Raw genomic sequence first — 25,827 nt, forward strand, 5'->3', positions numbered from 1 at the left:
TACTGTGAATCCATCTACTACAAAGTAGAAGAGAATAATGTCTGGTCATTGGTGTCATTCATTGATCACTAGCTGCTGTTGCTTGAAGAGGAACATATTTGGGTGCGTTTGAGATTAAGGAGCCAAAGTTAACACTCTGGTACTTTTGAGATGATATAGTACCTTCTCCAGGATGTATATACCTGATGGCTCCAGTGATCTCCAGTTAGATTGCTACTCCTGTCTCAAAATAAACAGGCTCTGTGAAGCTGACTTGAAAGATCACTATATAACTCCAAACAGAAGTGAGCTCAGACTTAACATGGGCTATCAGGGCTAAGGCCAGGCCTGTGTTCAGGACTGAGCTTCACCTTCCCTTTGTGTCCCAGGGACCATGCATGCCTACATGGCTTGACTTCTTTCTAAATGGATATAGAGGGATAAAGTGCCTCTCCCAATTGCTCTTCTCTTGATAGCTCTGAAATGAGGCAAAACTCTGGTCCCAATTTAATGCTGGAAATAGTGCAAAGAGTTCTGAGAGAAATATGCTTAAAATGTTACCTACAGAATAAAAAGGTGCTTAGTGCATGCCCAGGAGATGAATATTTGTATAGTAGAGGGGCAATGGAGAGGAAAGGACAACAGCATTTTGTAGGTATCTGCATTGACCGTGTACTGTAGTGTATGTAATTATCTTTCCACAGCATGGAGAGGTAGAACAGTGCTATCAGCAATTTACAAGTTGTTCTACACAGTGTAGGTTTATGTGATACATTTAAGGACTCACAAAGACTCAGGACTGAACCAGAAGCTCCTCAATTCTCTCAGGGCAGCTTAATCACTTGATCATTCTTTATTTCTGGAGACATGACTAAAACTACACACTTTGCTTAGACCATCCATGTACCTTAAGACAGCGTTCTGTCAAGTGAGTTTAAAAAAATGTGGTTTGAACTGCTTTCAGGTGGATGATGATACCAAAGAGATAGTGAAGTATTTCACAGCAGATAAGGTTTCATATTATTGATCTTTATGTGAGCTTGAGAGTGCCAGTGAATAGAAAGTCCTGATGTGCCAGGAGCTGTACACATAATGAGGTGACTTAACAAATATACAAGTGCATACATTTATAGCACTCCCTAAATAGGCTTCCTTAATCTCACTGAAATGCAGTTAATCAAGACAACCCAAAGACTTCTATCATCCTTTACTTCTGACTAAGAAAATCCACTTTATTTCTCTGGTGGTGCTCTCTATTTCATTCCACAGCATTCTTTAATATTCACAGCAGGGTGAAGGGTTCATATCGTTGTTTCAGCTAATTGGTACTGCAATAAAAGGATATGAGACAGAAAAGGATCCTAGAGGAGAATGTTGTAAAAAGAGCATCAGGGCAAAATCTCTAAATGAGCATGCCTTGTACCAAACACCTGTAGCCTTTAATTTAGAGCCTCTCCAGTGCCTCTGGGGTGCTCCAAAGGGAGATTTAAAACATTCTTATCACTCTTGGATGAGGGCAAGTTCTCCTCCCTGCACTTTGCACACACCAAATGCAGCTAAATAGATATTCTGTGGTTTTATGAGACACATGGACAAAGATGAAGTCCTAAGTTTGCACCTCTTCTTTCCTGTTAGATTTTCTGGACTGATCCCCCAGGAAAAAACCACCAAGTAAACAAACATTGAAAATCTTGGTGCTAACTTAGTTTTGAGCCTGGTTGATGTATGTTCCTGACAGGTGCAGGACAGGCTCCCATATATGAAGGCTGACAAAACCCCACCAATTCCTCACGATTCTTCTATCCGTACTGATGGCTCTGTTGGGCTTCCAAACAGCCATAAGCCTTTTCGTGATATTTCCAAGCACAAAAATCTTGCCTGGAAAGAGTTTAGAATTCTGGAAGTATATCTGTCCTTGGGTACTTTTTGCACATGCAAGTCATGCACGGTGGGTCTGACACACTGATTTCATGGCATGTGGTCACATACTTCTATGTAGAAAATGTATGTAAATATTATGGGGAGGCACAAGAGCAACAAAGCATGAGTTTTTTATTTTTCCTCTAGTACTCTTCCCACAGTGCCCTAAAGAACACTAGGGCTAAGCAAATCGGAAAGAGACAATCTTTTTGTGCATTCTGAGGTGTACTTTTGTCTCTTGGGAAGATCTCCATCTTTTATCCAAGGAAGCTGGACTGCACAGTTGAGCCTCTGAAGCTGAATGGCATAGCTGGAGTCCTGAAGTAAAGCATAGCCTTTACCCCAGTCATTAACTGTCAGGAAATACTTGATCTGGATGTCATTATTGCTATTATAAAATGTGAAAATGTTAAAAATGCAAAGAGAAGAGTGATATCACCTTTCTCTGTATTGAGACATTAAAATCTTGTCTCTCAATTCTGTGCTAGCATTTTCTTTTTTTCTTTTGAGTTATTTGATCTTGCATTTGGAAGAATCAGTCTTCTCTAATAGCACATCCTACTTGTAGCTTTGGAGAATTTATAAATTGAAGTGCTACCCAGGCAATCTTAGCTACTGGTGATGGAACTCCTTTAATTACTCATTTGCATATGGAACTCCTTTAATTACTCATTTACATAATTTTTGTTTCTTTTTTTTTTGCTAAAGGCACATATGTTTTGCCTCCATTGACAGAGAGAATAGCAAAAAACCCCCAAATAAATAGTTCAGTGGCCTAAGGGGTCTAGGTTGCTGAAACCTGCTTGCAGCTAACCCTTTGAGGAATACCCAAGATAAAACAGGCACCAGTTTGCCAATTGATTGTATTCTGGTTAGGGTACGATGCTTTATGTCTCATTTTCTTATCCAAAAAAAGTGGATTATACTATTTCAAGTGTAGATTACATTGTTGCAAGGTGTTTTGATCTGCATTTGCAATGAGGGAAATGCGAAGAGCTAATGGCAGCTGAGTAATCACCTCAAACTCTCGACATGCCTTGCACTGCTGCTGCTGTGCAGCTCTCACTGCTCTCCCCAAAGGACAGAAATGAGTCAGCTCTGGGAGGATGTGCACCATCTTTTCTATGAGAAAGCCTGCATTCCCCATTGTGTTACCTTACTGATACAAAATGATGTCTCAAAAGCTGTCCCAAGATGTATTATTGCTCCTGATGGATCACACATGGTGATAGGGCCTTGTTAGGATATGTTGAGAGAAATAAGGCAGTTGCTTGAATTGGTGGTAAACTGATTTTGGACAAATAGCAATATGTTTTACACATGTGGAGCTGGACTGTGCAACTCGTGTTCCTCGGCCAAAGGTTTAGCAGACTCAGGAAAGACTGGACGTTTATGTGGATGAGAAGACCATCCCAAGCTGCAACAGAACCAGCAAGAAAAGAACACAGGTTGGAGATAATTCACAAGATAAAGCAATTTATAATGGCATTAAGCTTATAAATTTTGTGGGAATGGAGTTTTCTGTGTCTGCCAGCAATTTTCGTGCACCTTCTTGCAAAACATATAGTATTGACTACTGTTTTACATCATCTGATTTGATGATTTAAAAGCTAGTCTAACAGTTGCTTCTATGCTTTTATACCTTTAAGCTTTGGGTGTTGAAGAAATAAGTTTTACAGGTATCCAAAAGAGATTTCCAAATAGCAAATGTGATGACCAGCACATGCTTCATTCTCCTTGTTATTACAGTATCTCCAGACACTTTGAACTAGATTTGTAAGCTTAAGCTTCACTCAGTCTCAAAAAACTCAGTTTGCTGTGCTTATCATGCAAACTGGGCTGTGAGTATCTTGACCTTTGTGGCTTGCCTTGCTTCAGTGGGCCCAGGATGAAACAGCAGTACATGGCTCCTGTTTTCCACTCATAGACCTACTATGGAAGCTCAGGGTTCTCATTCACTTCTGATAATAACTGCTGGGGAGCAGAGGGAAGGTCTGCTTGGAATGGGTTAACAACTGCCACAAAAGTATCAGTAAAATGCATTGCCACCATTAAAGACCCTTTGTCCAGAAATCCTGAAGATTTTTCCAGATCTGAAGAAGTACAAAGCTTCCTTTGTATTCTGTGATAAAAGCTTCTCTGGATGCAAGTAAGAATCCATTTCTTGGTGTACAACCTAACAAAAAGGCTGTAAAAAGGCAAGGAAATACAATAATGCAGAAAACACCACAACTGTGATCATAATCTAGTTTCATTTTGCCTTTAGTCACAAATATTTTTGCTCCCGCTCCAAACTTTAGCATTTCATAAAGGTGAACATTAGAGCCAAACTTTTCCAGTGTGAACCTATCTCTAGTTTGGGATATTTATGGCGATGTTGAAATCTTACTGTACTAGTGAATGAACGGTAGCATATTTTGTAGGAATAATGAAATCTCAGCAACATGAGACCTCAGTAAAGCACATTGTTGTTAAATCTTTGCTGACTGCTGTTTTTATGTGTGAATTATAAGGTGTGCGGATAAGCAAAGTGCGAATTAATGAGGTTTTGCTGTGCTGAAATGAAACTGTGGTGGGACATGAGCTAAGAAATATGGTGTTACTTACTATTTTGTATTCAAGAAATTATGTTTTTTGAGCAGCTGCCAGTCAGAGCATGGGTGGCTACACTGAAGGCTACACTGAGGGCACTGAAACCATGTTTTTGTGTGCATATTCCTGTGAGAGATTTTTATCCATCAGTTATATTCCCATTAACCAAAGAGAAGGCAGAATAAACTAAATCCATATTAAAGCCTAGGAGGAAAAGACCCATGAGCAGGAAACCTGCAAGAAGCCCTTATCTGCCTGGTGTGCTCAACTAAAAAGACTGTAGGGAAGATGTACTCCCTTCTCTGCATTCCTTCTGTGGTTTTGCCATGGAGTGTCACCTGTATTCCTCTCACTGCTCAACTAACTGCTGACCAGGGATGCCGTAGGGCAGGCATGAATGCCTCAAGTGAGGCAATCTCTGCAGTTTGCTCAACGCCTCCTTAGCTGTCACTGGGATACATCTCATTAGTCATGCTTGCAGATGGTGGAAGAGCTCCTGATGATGATGTACTGAACTTCTGTGTGTGTGAGAGGTTGTGTGCAGAGCTTAACCTCTTGATGGAAAAACTCCTTCCAGGTGAACCTAAAGGGTTAATAAGAAGTAACTGAAGCTGCTGCACCCTTGCACAGCTTGGAGGTGGGTTTCCAGGATAGGTGATTCACTGTCTTCTCCAGGCTTTTTGCACTGTTGATGCTGACGGATATGTCTGCTAGCTGCTGCAGTCACAGCCATCATCACGCAGCCAGCTTGCTCTTGTGAGGAGAGAATTCAAAGGAAACTCAGGCCCAGACGGCCAACAGCTTTCACATCCTACCATCCTCTATTCACTGCTTTGCCTCTCCCAGTCTCTCTTTACCTGTGGCAAAACTAGACATCATGTTACTCTGCAAATCCTCTGTTCCTGTCCTTACCACTTCACCACCTGGAGGCATTTGTCTAAGCTAATGTTGAAGCTTGTAGATCCATTTGGCGCAAAAAGCTCTGCATCCTGGGAACTCTGCAGCTCCTTTCTTCCAGACTCTATATGTGGAGTGAAACAGAGCCAGGAGTGGCACAGCTGAAATGCATTGGCTCTTGTTTAAATATGCCGGCCAAGCTTTTGTTTACTTATTTTTTAGGTGAAGTGGGGCATGAACTGTTACAGGAGATGACATGAATGCTTTTGTAGAAGAACATGGGCTTGAGGAACATGTCTGTCCCCAACAGATCCTGTAGAAGAACTCTTTACTAGTTAAATTTTCCCTCATCACATTTTGCATCATTGCTCAAAATGTAGTGAGCCTTTGCGCAGAACTGTGATATTTTGACGAACTTGGTATTTCCAATTTGTGCCCATAAGCAATTTTACAGGTTATAAACATGCAGATAAAGCTTTCTAGAAATCATATGCCATTTTACATGTGTGTATTTGGTTTGGGACATGAGCTGAGGGACAGCACGGCAAACGACTGAGGAAGTGCTGAGAGCTCACCCATCGTGTACAAGCATCCCTGTGAAGACGAGTGATCGCCAGCCATGTAATCACTCTCTCATGCTTTCTGCTCCTTCCCATGAGGTGCACATGCATGAGTATGCACAGACATACTCTTCCACAAGAAATCCTCCAAACTTTGTTTGGAAAGTAATTTCTCTGTGTATTTCTGTCTGAGGGTTGTTGCTTTCCGCAGAATCAAATGGCCAGAGGGAGGCTTGGCTCTGGAGTGGGAGTAGGACAGTGTGAATGCCTTGGGGTCTGCATGGGTGTTGATGGGTAGCTGAACAGTTCACCTGGCATATGTCTTTGTGATTGCTGGAGTAAGCTTGCAAGCCGGTTAGTTTTCACTGGAATGAGTTTTCACTACATGAGTTTTCACTGGAATAAATGCTATTTCTTTCTTTCTTTTTCTTTCTTTCTTTTTCTCTCTTTTTCTATTTTTTCTTTGCTTGTTTATATGATTTTCTGTTTTGCTCCCAACAGCTGACTGGAACTGGAGAACCAATTCTTGGGTTTCTTACCTGGCTTTCTGTTTTCCCATGTAGACGTGACACTACCTTCTGGGCAAGGCTATCTGGCTTTAATATAGACGTAAAAGATCAAATGTTTTTAAGAGTTAATTAGGTTAAGAATAACACAGTTTGTCCATTGTGTTTGTCACAGGTTTTGAAGTCCGCTAATTCTGTGCAACATCCAAAACAATTCTTTTCTTCAAAACCGAACTGCATCTATTTGAATTAGACAGTATGTGGCCTTTTCCCATTAGTCTGCTCTGTCTCTACACTGGCGAGCCCTGCTTTCTCTGAATTTGGATTTTGGATGACCAGCAGTGTTTGAAAGCAATTTCACAGTGAGTGAGACTGAGTAAAAGTGAGGGCTCTGCAGAAAAGCAATTTTCTTCCCCTTCTCCCATACCACACTCCCAATCCTATCCCAATCCCATTCCATCCCACCCAATTCCAATCCCATCCCATCCTGTAACATCCCCTCCTGTAAAATCCCATCCCTTGCACAAGATGAGCATTCATGTTCCAGAGTAGTCAGACAGGTCATAGAGTAGATTCAGATGATTATTGATTGTTTTTTAAAGCTTCCTCTGTGCACTAGAGAGCTCAAAGAGAACTTCACACACACTGCAACTGGCTTCAGCTGCCATCAGACTGTACCCTCAGAAAACTGTCCAGAAGCTGTAGTAGATTGGCTGTGGGATAATTCCTATGAATGTCCCATCTAAGTGTCAGGCAGTGCTTGAAGAAGTACCAGAAACTTCTCAGGAAAGTTTATTATTCATTTCCCCTTAAAATCTCCTGCCCCAAACCATGAATGAGTTGATACACAGCCCATCACCCTTTTTGCTGTCATCCCTTGTCAGTTTTTTTTCCTCATGGCCTAGTGCACATGTCGCAGAGTCCTCTTACCTGTGGTACACTCCCCCTGTAGTAGGCGGCACCTATGTGGGTAAAGATAAAGTCAACAGAGGTTGCAGGATGAAACACATGGTCTTGTGGCATCCTAAAGCAATACAATCGCTGCAAAGGTTACCAGCCTGGCAGCACTAAATTATTTCCAATTAAATTAACAGGACTGCCACAATAAGAGTGGGGTCTTCATATACTCCTCTTTCTCAAAGTCCTCAGCCGATATGGCATAGACAATGCTAATCAGGCATTAAAAAGCACAAGCCAAATCCGTAGATCTTTACCAGGATGAGTGCTTTCAAATAAGCATGACTCACTTGTCAAGCATGACTCTCAGCCTGTGGAAAATCCTTCTGAGGGAAGCAGTAGAAACACTGCTTTGGAGATATTTAAAGAGGTCCCTGGAGACATTTAAAACTCAAAGCAAAGTAGAAAGACAAAGCGGTAGAAAGTGTATTGCTGGGAACAATCCTGCACTGGCATGGGGTTTTGGTCTAAATGACCTAATAGGTCTTTTCTGCCTCTAATTTCTGTGATTTTATGACTGGAAATAACTTCTAACTTAAGAGGATTTAGATGGCAGGCATGGGCATGCATTATTTACAGCCAAACCTAAAGTTACTGTTATATTCTGGAGTGTGGGAGCAGAGGTGGTGGGTGAGGGATTGTGCAGGTAAATGTAGAGAGGAAAGCATGGAATTAGGAAACAGTGGTAGAGCTGGGATAATGGGAATAGTTTTATTTGCAAAAGGGGTACTTCTAATTAGAAGAGATATGTAAGAGTCCTAACTAAGGTACTTTTTGATATGTTTTACAGTAATTTCCTAGTTTCTTGTTGACTTTTTTAACCTTTTTAGGCACTGGCAGTGGTTGTTTTGAAGGCATATACATGAGAATGCTTAATTTTACTTTCTTTAAGAGAGTGTTGTAGTGCTTCCTCAGATAGATGATAGAGCTTCCACAGCTTTTTAGCTTGTTTTGCATATTTGGGAGGGACTGCAAGTTAAAAAGAAACTGGTGTGCCAAATTGTGACCTACAGATCACGGTTTGGACAAACCAGCTTGTAAATGCATTCAGAGAATGGTTTTCTCCTCTGCACTTGCCTGCTCCCTTCTTATCAACCATTCTTGACATTTACAAGTAATTTTCTCCCTGACGCACACATGGAGCAGGGTTATTTATGGACACTTCTTTTCTTTGTGTACAGGAGCAGGAGTTGAGGAAAAGGGGGACTGGTACAATGAGAAATATGTGTATGTGGCATGTACGGACATGTGGTCCCAGCTAAGGGATGTGCCCTGACTTTGTGATTATGTGGCCATAAAAATTACATAGCTTATTTAATCAAGTAGCATCTGCTCTGGTGTCTTCATTTTCTTTATTATAACAAGAAAAAAGACATCGCTAATTATCAGCTAGACATGTGGAGCTAATTACTGCGACTTTGAGGTTCTGTTTTTTGCTTCCTGACTTTTATGTTATCCCTTTAAATGCTTCTGCTCAAAATGCACTTTTTATGTATGTGTGGAACTGGGAAACTTTGTAATAGCTAAACTGAAAAGGAAGTATTTTGATTTCCTGTCTGTGTGCACATCAACTGAGACACTCCAACAAAAGGATCCTGAAAATGTAGCAGGATTAACCTTTCTCACTTTCCCCCTTTTTCTTTGCAAAGGGAGGGAGTGTGGGATCAGGATCTCATGGATGGGACTGGAATTCCAGGGACGTAGAGTCTAGCTCTGGCTGTACTGTGGTCATGGGTAAGTCATTTAAACTCTATCTGCCTTAGTTTCTCTTTCTGGAAAAAAAAACCCCAACAAAATAAATTGCAATCTCTTTTTAAGAGAACTGCTGTGATGCTTAATTTGTGTTTGCAAAGTGCTTACATCCTTAAATTAAGAACAGAACAGAAGAATAGGTAACTATTAATGAGTCTCACTAGAATAGGTGTGTTAGTTTACTCCTAGAATTCACTGAAACGTTGGATTTTCCATATGTTGCAGTTTGATTGAACGACCAATCCTCCTCTCCTTCCCTTTAGTTTCATTAACCTGTTCTGCAAAAGGAGAACAAAGAATCAATTGAAATATGTAAGACTGGAAAGTTTAACATACTACAGCACTTAACTACAGCCTGCAGAATATTTAAAGTGTGGTTCCACTCTGAAATTGGCAGGCTGAGGCAATACCTGTCTGGAGCATTAAAGCTGTTGGATGCTGCATTTTCTTCTGTAGAAACAGAATTCGCAACATTTGATGTTTATTGCCTCTCCATGATTTCTGTATGAGATTTGTTCAGCTGACAAATAAAAGGAGGTAGCTGCCCAAATGTCAGCTATGCCAGCTTGTCCTGAGACCCTAAACTCGAGCTGAGTCTATTCTGTGCATTGACAGTGTCAGTAAATGTTCTGATATTCAGATTAATTCCTTTCCCAGAGCTTTTCTACTTACCCGTCTTCAAATGCAGTTCTTCTTCTGACTGCCTTCATTGGGTCTGAACAAGGGTAAATGAACGTAGCATAGTGAGCAGTTGTGTGGATGAGACGTAAACAGAAGTTGTGTTAAAAATGCCTGTTTCTGGTCAGACCAAAAGGAAACCACAGGATCCTGACTCCCCTTTTACAACAGAAATAAGTCATTTTTATTGTTGTGTTTCACCCTGTAAGTTTAATGAAAGTGTCGTACTTCTGCTTTTTTCTACTCCTTTCAGTTTTGTCTGAATTTTGTCCCATTTGTCTGCAGGGCTGCTGCCTCTGTGTTTTCCCTGCTTGTAATGTATAAAGAATCCTACAGATTTTGCCCAGAAAGAAAGGACTACATGCACCTGTGTCAGGGAAATACTAAGTTTCAGTCAGTCTTCCAATGTGTTTTCGTTGTTCAGCTACTGTTGGCTGTAGGCAACAACAGTGGAGGGGGCACATTCTTAAAAGGTATTAGGATAATTCTCTTATTGCTTTTTCTTTCTTCTTAGTTTGTAGAGTTTGAAAATCATTATAAGCTACTCTACATGTTTATATACCTACACATTCAAACTTTTATTGGATACATAAAACATTTCTCCTCTTTGTGCATGAATCCATAAAGGCAGGATAAGGAGTGGAAAACACGACAGGTCTGGAGGATTTATGAACATAAGAATGCTGCAGCCTGGGAGCAGGAAAGAATATACAAATGCTTCTTTCTCAATACATCCTACTTCTTCAGTGATCTTGAGCACAGCATGCACTAGAATTGAGTGACAGCTGCTTGTCCACTGCCACTCTTCAAATAGTCAACCCTGTCCTCTACCACATGGCGCATTTATCTTAGCCACCTACCCACCTCTTCAATATTATTAGCTCTGTGATAATTTATACTGTAAACTGCAAAACTTTTTAGTCAAGGGAATGACTCAGTGCTATTGGAACACATTTTGACACCCAGAGCATCCTAAACACATATATGTGTATATTTATTTATTTGTTTGTTTGTTTGTTTATTTTTCTCTTGAAAACACCCTGGAACTCTTTTTTTCCCCCTTTTTTTATTGATTGGCATTAACTTGCAAGACAGTTGCCAATTGCTTACTAACACTGCATTTCACTGAAAACCTGACATCACCTAGTGCCAGACCTGGGATTTTCTGCAGATCACAAACATTTTAAAGCAAAACCTCATGGTAAATGCTCTGATGGTAAAAACAAAACAAAAAGAAAGAAAAAAGAAAAAAGAAAATAGAAAAGAAAAAATAAAATCTGTGTTGCTCATGATTGTTTGAACCTCAGTGCAGGCAGCAGTTTCTATAGGTCATAGCAGTTAAGTACTGTTTAGTATTGAACCATTTCAACATCACATATTGTAAAAGATGCCAGTACCAGTTAAGAATTTGATTACTGTGGTTGAAAATATTGAGTTTATAATCTCAGAAGAAGAAGAGGATGACCTGGGAAGTTACATGCCCATCATTTCAGCTTCCAGCTCTCTCCACTGGGGAGCTCTCTGGTAAGGGATATTGGGTGAATCACTTTGCTAGGCTGGCTCATGACTTTCAGTTGTGTAGAAAAATGGTACTTTGTGGCCTTGAAGAAGAGCCAAAGATTAATTTTCAAGGCATGAAACTGTACTAAACCCATGTTTGGCTATATTACAGTTTCCTCTGTGGTCTTGTTCACTGTCCTTCAACACACGCTCCTCTAAAAAATTAGCCAGTCAGCCTTACTTCTCTCAAAATTTCTTTCCCATTGACAAAGCAAGAACAACTATTGCCTGTATACCTGTAAAATGTTTCTGCAGCCCTCTCAAGGAAATATTCACATTCAACATTTCATTATTGCTGTTGTAAATACTGTGTAAATATATTTCAGTGTTCAAAAATAAACATCTTTTTGATAGATTTAGGTTTGGTTATCTTAATTGACAAAGTGAAACTAGATCCACGTAGATATGAAAATGCTACAGTGTCCATGGAGCTAATCCCTTCCTTAAAATGCTAATTGTTCATTCTGGTATGAGACTATACAAAGAACAATAGCATATCTTCTGATGGAAAGAACAGCTTTTATATCAAATGACCTCCCTGAAGCTGAATACAGAACCCAGAATAAGCCCTTTGGCGAGAGCTCAGATGTTCTTGTATTCTTCCTTAAGGAAATCAGGTCTTCTGGTTTCAATACTTTCTCTTTCCAAATCTCCAGACTCAATACGTGTATGGTTCTGAATATTCCAGATCATCTGGAATGGGTTTAAAGAACAGATTGGGGATTGGAGCAGATTAAGACAAGCAATCTCTTATCCCACAGAGCAACCTCACAGCATTCTCTGTTTCTAAAACCATTTGACATACAAAGAATTGCATCAGTTTAACTATTTTCAAACTAACAAACACAGCTATGTTGTTGTGAAGCCCTTAGTAGGTAGATCTTACGGGTTCTAAGAATGGTTTGTATCAGTACAAGGTTTAGTTGGTTTTGCTTACCCAGTAAGAAAAAAGAAATTAAGCACACAATGTGTGTGTGTCTACTTTTTGAAATTTTCACCACTTTTTGCTAAATTGTCTAAAGTAAAATAACATAATTTAAAAAAAAAAAACTGCTTGAATTTTTAGGTAAACAAGTTTTCAAATAGGATAGATACAAACTCTTAGAAGAATGCCCAAACCATTTAAAAAAATCCAGGATCCTTTAGCTTCCTCCAACTACTTTGCTATGTATCTTTATTGTGGAAGGCGCATTTTTTAGAGCAAACTTAGCTGAATAAAGACATTATATCCTTGGAAGATCTTAATTGAAAGACTGGTTAATCATAAGTTTTTTTAATGATTCATTCAAGCTTTGGTCTATTGTCAGATGTGGTTTGGAAAATTCCCACCTTTGCTTATGGTGTATGTCTGGACCAGAGGCAACCAATCAAAAAGCATAGGAAATTCAAATTAAGTAGCAATGTTAATTTCATGCTTCTGAGAGACTGCTGGATATTGGAAAGAAAAAATTTACTTTTAGGGCCACATGTGTCATTGTCCTTTTAAGAATTTTGATTCCAAAGGGAGGAATGGGAGGAAGAACACATTTCTTTGCACTCAAGCTCTGTAATATTTGCTCTCCTCCCATTACATACCAGTGAAGCTGGAAATAAAGAGGTAAGTAGAAACCTTATGCTGTATGTATCTGGTGCAGATTTACTGAGAGAATTGTGGAGCTGTCACTCCCTTGCTTGCATTGACCAAGGTGGTACTGCCTGCAGGAGTAAGTAACACAGTTTTAGACATATGAACCCCATGTCTCCCTTCCTACCCCATTTCCAGGCCTCTCATTTAGCCTGGGATGCTCACACCTCAGTGCATTACTCACTGCAGGAGGGGCTGCCTTGCATCCCAGTCCCCCACTCTGTGTTTGGGTTTTCACTGGGAGAGAACAGAGAGGTAAAACTACATGTGCATGTTCAGCCTGTGTTGATTGATCATTCCTTAGCTATGAAACAATTTTCTCTACCAATTATGTCTTCGCAGATGACAGAAGCCATTTAGTCTAATGACAGTAATAATTAATTTTCATTATAAATCAGATTAGCTAATGATGCTGAAGCCTACATTCTCAGCAGAACTAAAGCACAGTATCTCATATGTGCTCTTAGAACATATAATTTGCTATATAAGCTACCGCTTTAAATATTTTTGCCTCAATAAGAATAACATTGACTGCCTTTGACCTTCAGGGTTCAGTGGGAATTGCTACTCTCCTAATGTTAGCTTTTTGCTAATAGGTTTCCATTTGCAGCCAATGGGACAAAGAACCTAAGGCTGAAGATTCATCAACTTGTAACATGTTAGTGAGCAACATGCCTTAAGACATTGTTTTTTCTCATTCACTGTAAAAAGTTATGATAGAGCAGACAGTATTCTTGGGCAAGGTAGTGCCTTTTTGTTTTAGTTTGAGTATAATATTCTTGCTGATTTTTTCTAAACCTGTGGTCCTGTGGTCACTTTAATCCACATAAAGGCAATGTATAAAATATCTAGATGGGTAGCAAGCAAACAGTCAAAGCTTAATATAATTTTTATTTTGGTTGGCATGCCATTTTGTCTTTTGCAAAAGACAGCCTATGAGCTTTCTTCAGAAAGGTCACAGGCTTCTTGGATTAGAAAAGGCAAGAGGTGTTCTCCACAACAATATTGCAGGAAAGCTGTATTTATTATTTCAGGCAAGAAAACTACTAAAACTAATCAAATACCTCACTGATGTATTTGACTTCATTCGTTCTCAGAGTCTGTATGTTGAGCTGAATTAATGGCTTTTATTAATGGCAAATATGCAATGAAGCATGTGGATGATCAGTGTGCAGCTTGTGGCTTTTGATGATTTTAATTTGGGATATTAACTGTCCATTATTTTTGGTGTTAAATGGGCCACCACATCATGTGATGCTGTTCTCTAAGTGAATGCCTGTAGTCATGAAAAGCATTGTCAAAACATAAATCAGCAAACTACGACTGGTAACGCACCGTGAATCATCTGGTTTGCACATAAATAGAGGGGGAGCAAAGCCTTGTAAATTTAGCCTAAGCCACTGTCCCTACCCTTGCATTTCTGATGGGGTCAATGACTGCACTTTGTGACTATGTTCTGTCCACTTGCTTCACTGAAGGTACTGTATTGAATCCAAAATATATATTAAAAAAACCCAAACAAACAAAACAAAAGCAAAAGAGTTAGAAAGGAGAGTCAGGGGAAGAAAGTAAAGATCTACAAGAAAAATTAATGGCACTTCATTGGTAGGCTGACATTTCCCAGAAAAATGAAAACAGAGAGAGACAGGTAAGTAGATACTCAAACTGGAAACATAGAAAAGGACAAGAGAGTTGAAGGGAAGTTGCATGGACAATATGAAGAGGAGTTGAGAAACATTTTTAGTGGAGGGAATGCAGCTACTCAGGGTATAGAGATGACCTGGCATATCTCTGCCCAATCAAAGGAAGTTGGGAAGTACCATTTCATTAAAAAGTGCCTCATTTCTGTTCTTGTCATTAGCTCATAACTGATTAAAATAATGTTATATGAGCTGGAAAAGCCTTGTCAGTTCCTCTTTGTACAAATACTGTTAAATGTGATGCTCTTCTCCAGCAATAACCTGGTCATATCCAGCTCCTAGGTTAATTTGTAGACTTAATTTCTAATCCATGTATTCCATTAAAACTGGATTTGTTAAAAGAACATCACTGTCAGGATTGTGGTATATATCCTATGTAACCTCACTACATTCAGACTTTGAATATATTGGGCTATTTAGAATCCTGGTTTCTCAGATATCTTCAGAAAGGGAGGAAGAGTTAAAACAATACCAGACTGCAGATCTGTAATTGTCAGTGGTACTGTGTCTTGGCAGAGCTGGAGGCAATGCATACATCTTCTTGTACAGGCGTAATGTGATGGCAGCGCTGCTGGCTTGGCTGCTGGGTGCAACCAGCCCTGAGGACTGCGCAGGTACGACACAGCTCAGGCAACCTGGAAAACCTCTTCTTACATTGTAACTAATTGCATTTTTTATTGTAAAGAAATTGGTTTCAAGTTGTTAATTTTAACCCCAAAATATTTTTCTGGCCTGCAGTTGGGAAGTGGTTTTTTAATTAAAATAATAAAAAAAAAAGACGAATGTGAGGACATAAATTGAACTTGGTTGATTTTACCAACACTTAGTTTCTAATACAGAAAAGTCCTTGCCATAATTACAGAAATAGATAGAGGTTTTGAGATATATACTATTAAATTTGTCTCAAAAGGTACTTTATTCTGTGGTACATGTCTCTGTTCTACAAATAAGGGGCTTCTTGGGACAGGGAAAGAACTGAGTGCAGAGTGTACTTTTTTACTGTAGGGGAAAGGGAAAAGCAAAAGCAGTAGAACTCACTTTTATTTCTTCCACTTCAAAACCTCTCAGTCTTGTTTCTCTGTTGATTTGCTTCAAATACCAATAAAGAAGTTTTTGAGAGTTTCTTTCCCTTTCTCTGTTGTTAAAAGATATTACTAGAGAAAGGCAAAACCAGGGAAAAGGCAGTAAAAAGCCAAGTTTCCTTCCCCCTCCCCTTTCCACCCCCCACCCCCACCCTGGGAGAAGATTGCAGTTGTTCATAAAGAAATCTTGTGCAGCTGTGTGTAAATAGGCCCTCAATTCTGATCACTGCAAAATCAAAGGGAGGCTAAGTCTGATGTCAGTGCATTCAGTATTTTGGGTTTATGCGGCCACCAAAAGGGTGAAATATTCCCTCTCCTCCCAGACTTTTTCCTCCTCTGTAGCTCTCATTCATGAATGCCGTAGCCTCTCAAGCATCCTTTGCTGTGCTTTGGAAATGAGGCATACAGAAAAAGGATGTTTTAACTGAGAAGGTAGGTTCAAACCTTACAGGAACAAGTGACAACTTGATCTGTCTGTGACTTAGTTACCTCATCTGTAAAATACTCTTTTATATTAACTTTTATACCACAGCCATTGCTACTGGAGCTGAATGTCTGCCAACCATACATTAAGCTATATGACTTTGCATCATTCAAATGATGTTGGTCTTTCATCCTTTTCTTATAGGAGAACGCGTGCACACAGTTTGGGGGTTTGGGGTTGCCATTTGCCTGAGTTTCCAGTTGGCCTGGATGATTCTGGTCTTGCTATTGCTATCAGCAGTGCCAGGCCTGCTCAGATGGGTCTGCAATGTGAAGCAGCTATTGCTCTGGGCACCCGGTGTGTGTTTGGAGATGGCACCATCGCGTGGGTTTAGTCAAGTTTCTAAGATGTGTTTTACTTCAGATAAACATCTCTTTATATTTACATTAGAGAAGGCAGAGCACAGAACTGAGGATTGTGTTTGAAACAGGAGGTAGTTGTATTTGTCATGGGCTTTATTTTATTGGTGGAATGAATTCAACACTTCTGCCCTCACAAAGTACTCCCCTGCAGGAAGCAACATGTTGTCCTTCTAGGAAAGAACTGCCTTGCTCGAGGGGAGTGAAGGTCTTGACCACACTTTACATCCTTGAGGTTTGGACAGTCATTCAGATCTACTGGGTTCAGCCCATTTCATGCCCAGGCCCACCTCAAGGTGATGCTGCATTGATAACATCCATTAATGACTGCAGGTGGTTATGATACTGCAAAACAGCTGAGATGGCCAGACATATTTTTTACTTGAAGGGAGACTGCAAACACAAGCAACCTGTATTCTGACCATGCAGCACAAGTTTGATGAAGTACCAAGAGACAGAGAAGTGAATTAGAAGTGAGGTGACAGCCAGAATAACTTTGCTTTTACTCATACGTGTTTCAACATTAATGTTATTTTAACACACACACACATGCACATTCTCTAACCCACTCTTTCAGAATAAAAAAATCCAGGCATGGCTCCAAACTTTACGCCACAGTCTTCACTTGGGCAAAATTGCCAATTTCTGCAATGGGTGCTTTTATGGAACTTGAATTTTAGGACTGAACTGCTGCACAGTATCTCTTTTCTAGTTTTTCTTCTGTTAGGGAACATCCTTATTTGCCTATCTGGCATAGCTATTGTGAGTTATATTTACTGACTGGAAACTTGGCAAGACCAATATTTGTTCTTGGTAACAAGATACTACCCACAGCTTTTACTTAGCGGGCTCTGTAGCAACCAGGTGGAACATACATCATTAGTTTACTGAATAACGAATATACTTTAAATCAGGATTCAAAATGCTCAGTTACAGTATATTAAATTAGAAAAAAAAAAGTTTAATGTAAAACCAGCTTTCCATAGTAGAATTAACAGAATCAAAATAGGGTTTTTATCAACTTCATTGAAACGAATTCAACTTTCCAAGGACTAAAAATTGGTTTCCTGTCTTGACTGTTTCGGAATTACTTACTGTCATCTGTTTCAGACGTTAAAGGATATGATTTAATATCAGCAATAAGGCCTCTGTTCCTACTTTGGCAGGTGTTAATTATTTAAACACTACTCATTTAAATTTGTTTCCAATTACTCTTTTGAGTGATTTGCTTTACATGTTTCTTCATGTGTATTTTCTGCAAGCACAAATAAAACTCGGGGAAAGTCCTGCAATCAGTAGTTCTCCACTGTTCAATTTATCTTTAGATAGGCAGGTAGAGATGGACGGATATTTCCTGTGTTATGGTCTTCAGTGATGGAGTATAAGATATAATACATCATTTTTATCTCCTTTGTAATAATAAAAAGTTGTTCTCTTAGGCAGAGTGCTGTGGTTTCTGCATGCTAATGGCTGTACTCTGTGCAAATGAATTCTGAAATGGGTCACAGTTCCTGGAGCATTCATTGAGGTTGGAACAATATAGACAGACTTTGGGAAAAAATGGGAAAAAAATCTCCAAAATAACTCCAGTGTTTCCTCCACACATAGGATCCCACCAGTTGGTTTACTTACAGTGACAAAAACACAGCTATTTGATTATTGTCTGGTTCTGTCCAACTTCCTATTCATAATGATGAAAAATGGCTCCCTTGCTGTATATGCCTGAATTTTCATCTACCATCATCATGTTAGAGTCATCTTGCCTTTTTTTTTTCTTATTTAACTTTTGCCTTTGCTTTACAATACTGCACTAGAGAAACACGAACTCTTAGTGCTGTACAACAGACCTCTGTCTGGTGTGAAGTTGAATTCTCATTCTGCAACAGATAACTTGTAATTTAATACAGAAATCTTGTCAGTAGAATAACATAAGGGAAATCTAGACCAGAGGGAAAGCCAGTCGTAAGAGAGGGAATTTTATGCACCACTGGGAAATGAGAAGCTGACAACTATAGGTATTTCAGTTCTACAAGGCAAGTCATTTCATCCTGGTAATAAATGGAAAAGGTGGGTGTTTGTTTAGATTTAGGCCACTTGGTAATGATTTTAACACTCAGCCAAGCCTCCTGCCAAGACAAGCACTCCAAGGCCAAAATCTGTAATGAACTCTCATCTTCTCAATTATGGATTCAGCCCTGACCAAAGCGATATCCAATATTCCCCTCCCTGCTCCGTGAGCACAGGGATGTGCTGATGGACGTGCGAGCAGTGTGGGTCTGCATGGCTCCTGCAGCTCCATGAGACTCCGCAGCCCACTCCGTTGCTGTGCTGGTGCACCAGCACCCGTCACCTCCCCTTCTCCCTCCTCCTTGCCTCCCCCCCCCATTTTATGGAAAGAGTGAGCGCAGAGAGAGAGAAATAGTGCCAGTGGTGCTGTGGGGGAGAAAGGGCGAATGAGAGGATGAAGGGACCATCCTCCCTCTACTTCTGAGATTTTCCCAGCCCCTTCCAGTTGGTGGGAGACTGAACCAGTGGAACCAGCTTTGCTATTGCAGCTCTTCACAGTGATTTTGTTGGCAGGTCTTTGTTGGCTGGTTGAGCCTGGCCATGGCATCCGAAGCTCTATGATGGTGTGCTAGGGATACATGATTCTGCAGCATGTCCATCTGCTTCTTCCTGTTACTTCAAGAGATCTTTAGTATCTTCTCCTTGCTTGCACTTGTCACCAAGCTCCCTCTTTCTGATGCTTGTCCAGCAAAACATAGAGAAGGTAACTTTCTTTCCAAGACTTATATTTCATAATTCATCCTCCTGGCCTCATTCCCCAGCTTGTTTTCTGCTGGCTTTTCCCATAGTTTTTGCTTGTTTTTCCCCAGGTGGTTACATACGTCATTGTAGTAGTATATTCTTTTAATCCATATTGAAATGAAGACATCTTGCCTACTGGCTGGTCCAAGTCCATCTTTGTCTTCTATCTTAGAACTCCATAAACATTCACCTGTCTCACGCCAACTTCCACTGACCCTACTAAGCTCAGCAAAGATCTCGTGAAACCATGGTACATGTTTAGAAGCTGGAGACAGTAGTATTCAAAAGGACTTTTTGTTTGGAGAATTGGAGAGAGATATATGTATACATCAGGGATAAAAATGTACCTGGAATTGTCGGGTTTAAGGTGTGGAAGAAACTCTGATGCAGGTTTTGCATGGTATTTGGGGTTTGTGCAAAAAGGGACTCTATGCTGCTGCTGTGGATGCTTGCTATATGCAGTTACCTTTTACGATCTGCTCCTGAGCTAAATGGATCACTAGCTCTTTTTTCAGTAGACTTTTCAGTTAATTGTCCACCTTCCTGACAGAAGGTGAGGTGTGAAAATGAGAATAGACATGGTAAGATGATACAGAAGAAAGATCAAATTATTTGACATATGGAGGGAGTAGAAGAATGTCTTTCCACCATGGAGGCAAAGACAGTTGTTAATTCAGAAAATGACAGGAAAAAAAAAAAGAAAAAAAGAGAAAAAGGGAAATAAAAGCCAAAGACCCAGACTAGGTCTGTGTTACTCAGAAGTTCTGATTTTTGCTCAGAACAATGAGTCTGTTGCAGTAAGAAAGTCTTCCTTAATCCTTTGTGTTTCCTTAAATAGTAAAAGCTCCCTTTATATGGCTTTGAGGTTTTCATTTATACTGTGTGTTACAGTTTTTTTGTGCTGTTCAACAGCTGGCAGTGGATGACAGAATTCCAGAGGATAAGTGCTATGTACAGTACCTAATCCAGGTGGTCCAGTCGTCCAGTCATGAGTCATGGGTAGTCAGGCTTTACAGCTCTACTCATGAATTCAGTGTGACTTCTGAACAATTAAGAATCAGAAAGTTTGGTCTCCTGTTCATTTAAAACAATGTAGAATGTGTTTGGCAAAACTCTAGATGAAAAATGAAAAGAAAGATGATTATAACTGTTATTCGTATTCTCAGATTAAATCTGATTTTAGTTCCTTTTTCTTTTAGTTACTTGCTTGTGTACAGCGATCTTGGCAGAAGCCATTAAATTGTATGTAGGTTAATTACTTAATGTTTCTGAATTACTTTGAACATGAAGTGAGTGCCAAGTATTACTAATATTATGTGAGACAACATTATAATAAGCTGGGGGTTTCATCTTCAGCTTCTTTTATCATGCATTAATACATAAGCTTTGTTTGGTGCTATATATAGATTGTACATATAATTATCTGAATTCGGTACAGCTTGAATTCCTTTCCCTCCCTCACTGTAAAAGGAGAGAGAATTAAAATGTAAAGAAACAAACATTCAGAGAGAATTTTCTTACCATGACGCATGACTGAAAAAGATACACAGGGCTCCCCAATCTCAGGGAAGAGTGGTGCAGTCATCTAACCTGAAAATAAATTTGTTTTAGAAAAATATACACAATTAGGTTCTAAAAATATCAAATTCTCCTTCTAACAAACTGATCAACAATTTGATTGTTGTCATCATTTGGCAATTGCGTCTTATTTTGTGTAAGCTCAACTTGTGAACACCGCGTTTTAAGAAGTAAAGTTAAACTTACCTTGTTACTTCCCTCGTCTAAATACTTCTGTGTATTAATTAACTAACTCTTTGAAGACTTTTAAGTGTGAATCACTGAGGTCTGCATTTCGGAAAAATTTTGTTTTTTCTGGGAAACCCAGTAATATTACAGACAGAAATTTTCTGTTCCAAATAATGTTACATGACATTGATATGCCTTACAGCTTAATTACAGATAGAAACTCTGTTGAAAGTATTTGCCTTTTTCACGTGATTTACAGATTTACCAACAACAACTAGCAGTAGACCTGTGCTTGCCCATGGCTTTTCAGTTGTTTGTTAATGTCTTGGGTAAGTTTAAGAATTTCTATGGTTCTTTGGAGGTGTATAAGTTGCTTTTATTATGATGGTGGTCAGACTGTTATAATGGTATGACCCTTTTATTTAGTAGTAGGAAATCGAAGTGGTCATTCAAATTCCTTTGAGGCTTGGATTGGTTCCATCTCAGTAGTGGACATTTTATAATCTAAATAAATATTGCTTCTCTTTTTACTATCAGGCCTTACACCTTTCATGTGACAAACCTATCTACTTATCTGCAGTCTATAGAGTAAGGGCATTTCCTGGCAGGCTGGTATTCAGTGTACACGCACACTTGTCCAAAGGTATGGTTTAGACTTTCTGATGGTCTGCTTTATAAAATAAAATTAGTTTGGTTTTTTTCCAAGAAAACCATTTTGTTAATCAGTCATGTTTCCTTTCCATGAAAACATTGAATTTTGTCAGAATTAGGGCAAAATAACCTTATGAAAAGCTTTTTGAAAAAAATATTAATCTTTTTTTTCAAAATGTTTTCATGGGCAGAGTCCTCGTTTTTAATCCATATTGAGATTAATGTCTAGTTTTAAGACACCAAAAGCTAGAGCATGTGTCTAGCAGACTAATAGTGTTTGTGCAAGTACAATTGTTTCCCTACACAGGCTTTGACAATGAAGGCCTATGTGGTTTTAGCCTCTCACACAAGAAGTAACTTAAGGGTTTAAAATGAAATCAGACTATACAGTATGTTGTCCTAGTGTATTGAAACAAAAATATAAATGTAAAAACCCATCATAAATAAAATGAAATATATCCAAAAATAATTAAAATGCATGTCATGAATTAAAATAAAATACACTTTTCTCTTGTTAACTTGAAACCTAACTTGAGCAAAGCAGTTTCTTTTTCTTTGGTTTCCATGAACATAGGATTTTACGGGTACTGATATCGAATTACAACATTTTATCTAAAAGTGCAACGTAAGATCTGTCTGGGAAGTCAGTAAGATGTCATTCATTATTGTTTCACCTTGGGGACTGGATATTCAATCTGAAAAAATAAACACTCGATATATGTTCCATCCACATGACAGGACCTTCTGTTATAGCTTCCTTTCTGATACACAGCTCCTACCCGATCCCAGCTAAAGGAAACCCGATCAGATGCACCCAGGTTGTAACTTATTCATAAAATACCCAAAATGTTTTACTCCCTGGAGTTGCTCATAAAAAAAGAAAAAGTTTCAAAGTATATTTTCCTGTGAAGTATTGATATGTTAAAGTGCTGCTTCTATTTTGAAAGCTTGGTAAATGTTTAATGTCAGTTTTGTCTGATCTTGTGTGTTTATAAATTGTGTTTCTGTCGATTCATTTCCTCTGGCAGCATTGCAAAGTTTTGCTAGCAAAGGGATGAAAGAGGTCAGATTTTAATTCTTTGGCAATTTCCCTTCTTGCCTATCACTTTCACAGGCTTTATACTATGTCATGAAACTCCCAGGTTTTAACTGACTTCCTACTTATATATCGAGAAAGTCAGACACCTTTCAAAGCTTTACTGATCTGTTCATGTTAGGAAGGTGTTTCCAGCACAGCAGTGCCTGCTGAACAGGTCACACCACCCTTATCTCTGCTGTTGGAGAGCTGGTATTCCAGATGAAAAGAAATCTCTTTTTTCCTTGCTTGTTTGAGGATACATGCTTGCTCCCCTGCACCACAGCCTCCTGCAGAAGAGAAAATATTTAGCTAAGGAGAACGATGCCATGCACCTGGTCTTTACTTTCAGCCAAATGAAAGAGTGAAGTCTGGTCCACCAAAAAGTCACAGAGATGTGGCTCAGCTGCCTGCACCCATTTTTCCCCCATGTTGGCAATGACGGATCACACAAATCTCTTACCTGTGAGATACTCCTGTCCTGAAACCAAAAAATCCATAATATGGCAGAGATCTCATCCAGAAAATCCTGCCTTGCACATACATACTTGAGCTAAAAATGCCCTTAATATTTTTGGGAACTGTTTACATTATACTTTAAACAAACTGCTGCTGTCTAGTTTGAAATTGTACTTGCATCTGCAGAAGTATTTAGGTGCCGAACTCCTCGGTAGGTGCTTCGCTTGCCTGGTCATGTCAATCCTCCCTCCCATACTATTCTTCTCTGTTCAGGTGCCACCAGCTGTGCCCTGGAAAGAGACCTCATAAAGAAAAACACATGTCAGAAAAAGGTTAAAACTTCAGGGCTGCTTGAGACAAATGGAGAAGAAGAATATAAACTAATGAGATAGGTTAAGCATTAATGGAATTTAGATAGACTTTTCAGATAATCTAATTGAATTGAATAACATACAAATGGCAGAAGCTTTAAAAAAGATTTAAACATGATTTATGTTTTTTTTTTTTTTTTTTAATATTAACAGGCCAAATTACTAAGTCAAACAAAGTGAGGGATCTAAAAATAATGGGAAAACATTTCTTATTTCCACAGTCCATGGAAATTCATTATTTCCACAATTTCACACTATCCATGCAGTTAAGGGTAGGAGTCCTAACAGAGGGTCTGTTATCAGTGCATTTGGGTGTGAAACATGGTATTAGAATAAACTGTACAATTTAGGTAGGTTTTGCTTTAAATCTAGTACAAAATGCAGAATTTTTCCATGAGAGTTTTGAAATTAAGCAGAGAAACTCCTGCAAACCCAGACCTGTACTTCAGATTTTGTGCTACCTAACTGGGTGAGAATCAGCATATTCTTAAATAAACCTCAATGATGCGATTCGTAGTGCAAGTGAGAAACTCCACACGAAAATCCCCTGCATGAAAATCTCTATTAAATTAGCTATTAATTTGATACAGCAAATAAAAAGCAGGCAGAACCCCTCAATGGCACTGCATGTGTGCGCACTTTACTTCAGCCTAATACACTGTCTGAAAATTTTAGTGACTGAATTACAAGCAGCAATTCCTGAGACTTTGGAACAGTTGCAGTCAGTTGCCTAACACCAGAAAAAGATAGACATTGGAAAGGCTTTCAGAGTATAATGGCAGCAAGGAGTCTAATAAAGTGATTGTAAATGGTCTGTTTGGTGAGGTGAGTGAAACCAGGTATGGAGTGAGGGTATGAAAAGCGCGTTTTGCTGTTACTTTTTTTTCCCCCTGTGATTGAGAAAAACATAAACATATCTATCAAAATAAGTTGGGACAGTTCATTAAGATAAATTAACAGAAAGTTTAAAATACAACCTTGGTAATTTTTTCATTGAAATATGCCAAAACTGATCAAATACATATGTTTGATCTTGGAATTACATTTCAGGTGAGGGCAGCATGAGTATGAATTTAAAGTAGCATCTTCTAACACGCTCTGACAGCAGGGTTACCTCCCTTCCAAGGGAAAACCAGCCCTTTGAAGGACACCTTCCCATAAACGGAAAAAAAAAGTGAAGCCAGAGCATTACATTCCAAATGTAATTTATCTTATTTACATACACACAATAGTTCTGGGAGAGGGGAAGCTAACACTGTACAGGGGCAAATGTCTCTTCCTACTACTACTAGTGTGAGCACAAAACATCATAAGAGCCAAGTCGTTGCCAGAGTATCCCCCACAGCTTTCATTGCCTTTCCTGCAAATACCACCAAGGACTGAATTTTAGATAGTAACCATAACAATTATATGGATAGTTGCTTGTATTCCTAAAAGAATGTGCCACTTGGTGATATTAGTGGTAGGCATCTTTGTGCTGTACTTCAGTCTGTACCATCTCTCTGAATTTCCAGGAAATTATTTCACCAGCACATTAAAGAAAAATGAAGGAAAGTGAGACAAAAATGCTGTGTGTGAGGTTTTGAATTCTTTTTTTTCCAGTTTAGATTTCAGGTGCCCTGTAGGTAAAAATAAGCAGCAAAGAAATGTTTGAGTTTGGGGGTGAAAAGAAGTTGCAGTGTATTGGAAGGAAGGATGTGGTTAAAACAAATGCCTAGAAGGCAGCAGATAACAGTTCTGTTCCCAGATCTGGCACAAATGCTCTTTTTGACCTTGCACCAAAACATTTCCTTGCTTTTGGACCAGTCTCTCTGTAAAACAGGGGTGATAACAGTGCTTAACTGCCAGCCCTGAGAGAGGAACTGGGAAGGTTATATTTATACTCGTTAAAAGCCTTCAGAACCTGAGAAAGATTAAACCTGGATCAGTTTGGACCCGCAGATTTAAGTATTTTCTTCAAGTAAAATATTTCATTTATAGTATTATTTCACACTAATTATTTGTATTTAAAAAATAATCAGCTTTTACACTGATTTGCTCAGTACTGCAAATAATTAGCTGACTTCA

This window comes from Strigops habroptila, chromosome 1 (assembly GCF_004027225.2).
Source record: "Strigops habroptila isolate Jane chromosome 1, bStrHab1.2.pri, whole genome shotgun sequence".
Classification (NCBI taxonomy): Eukaryota; Metazoa; Chordata; class Aves; order Psittaciformes; family Psittacidae; genus Strigops; species Strigops habroptila.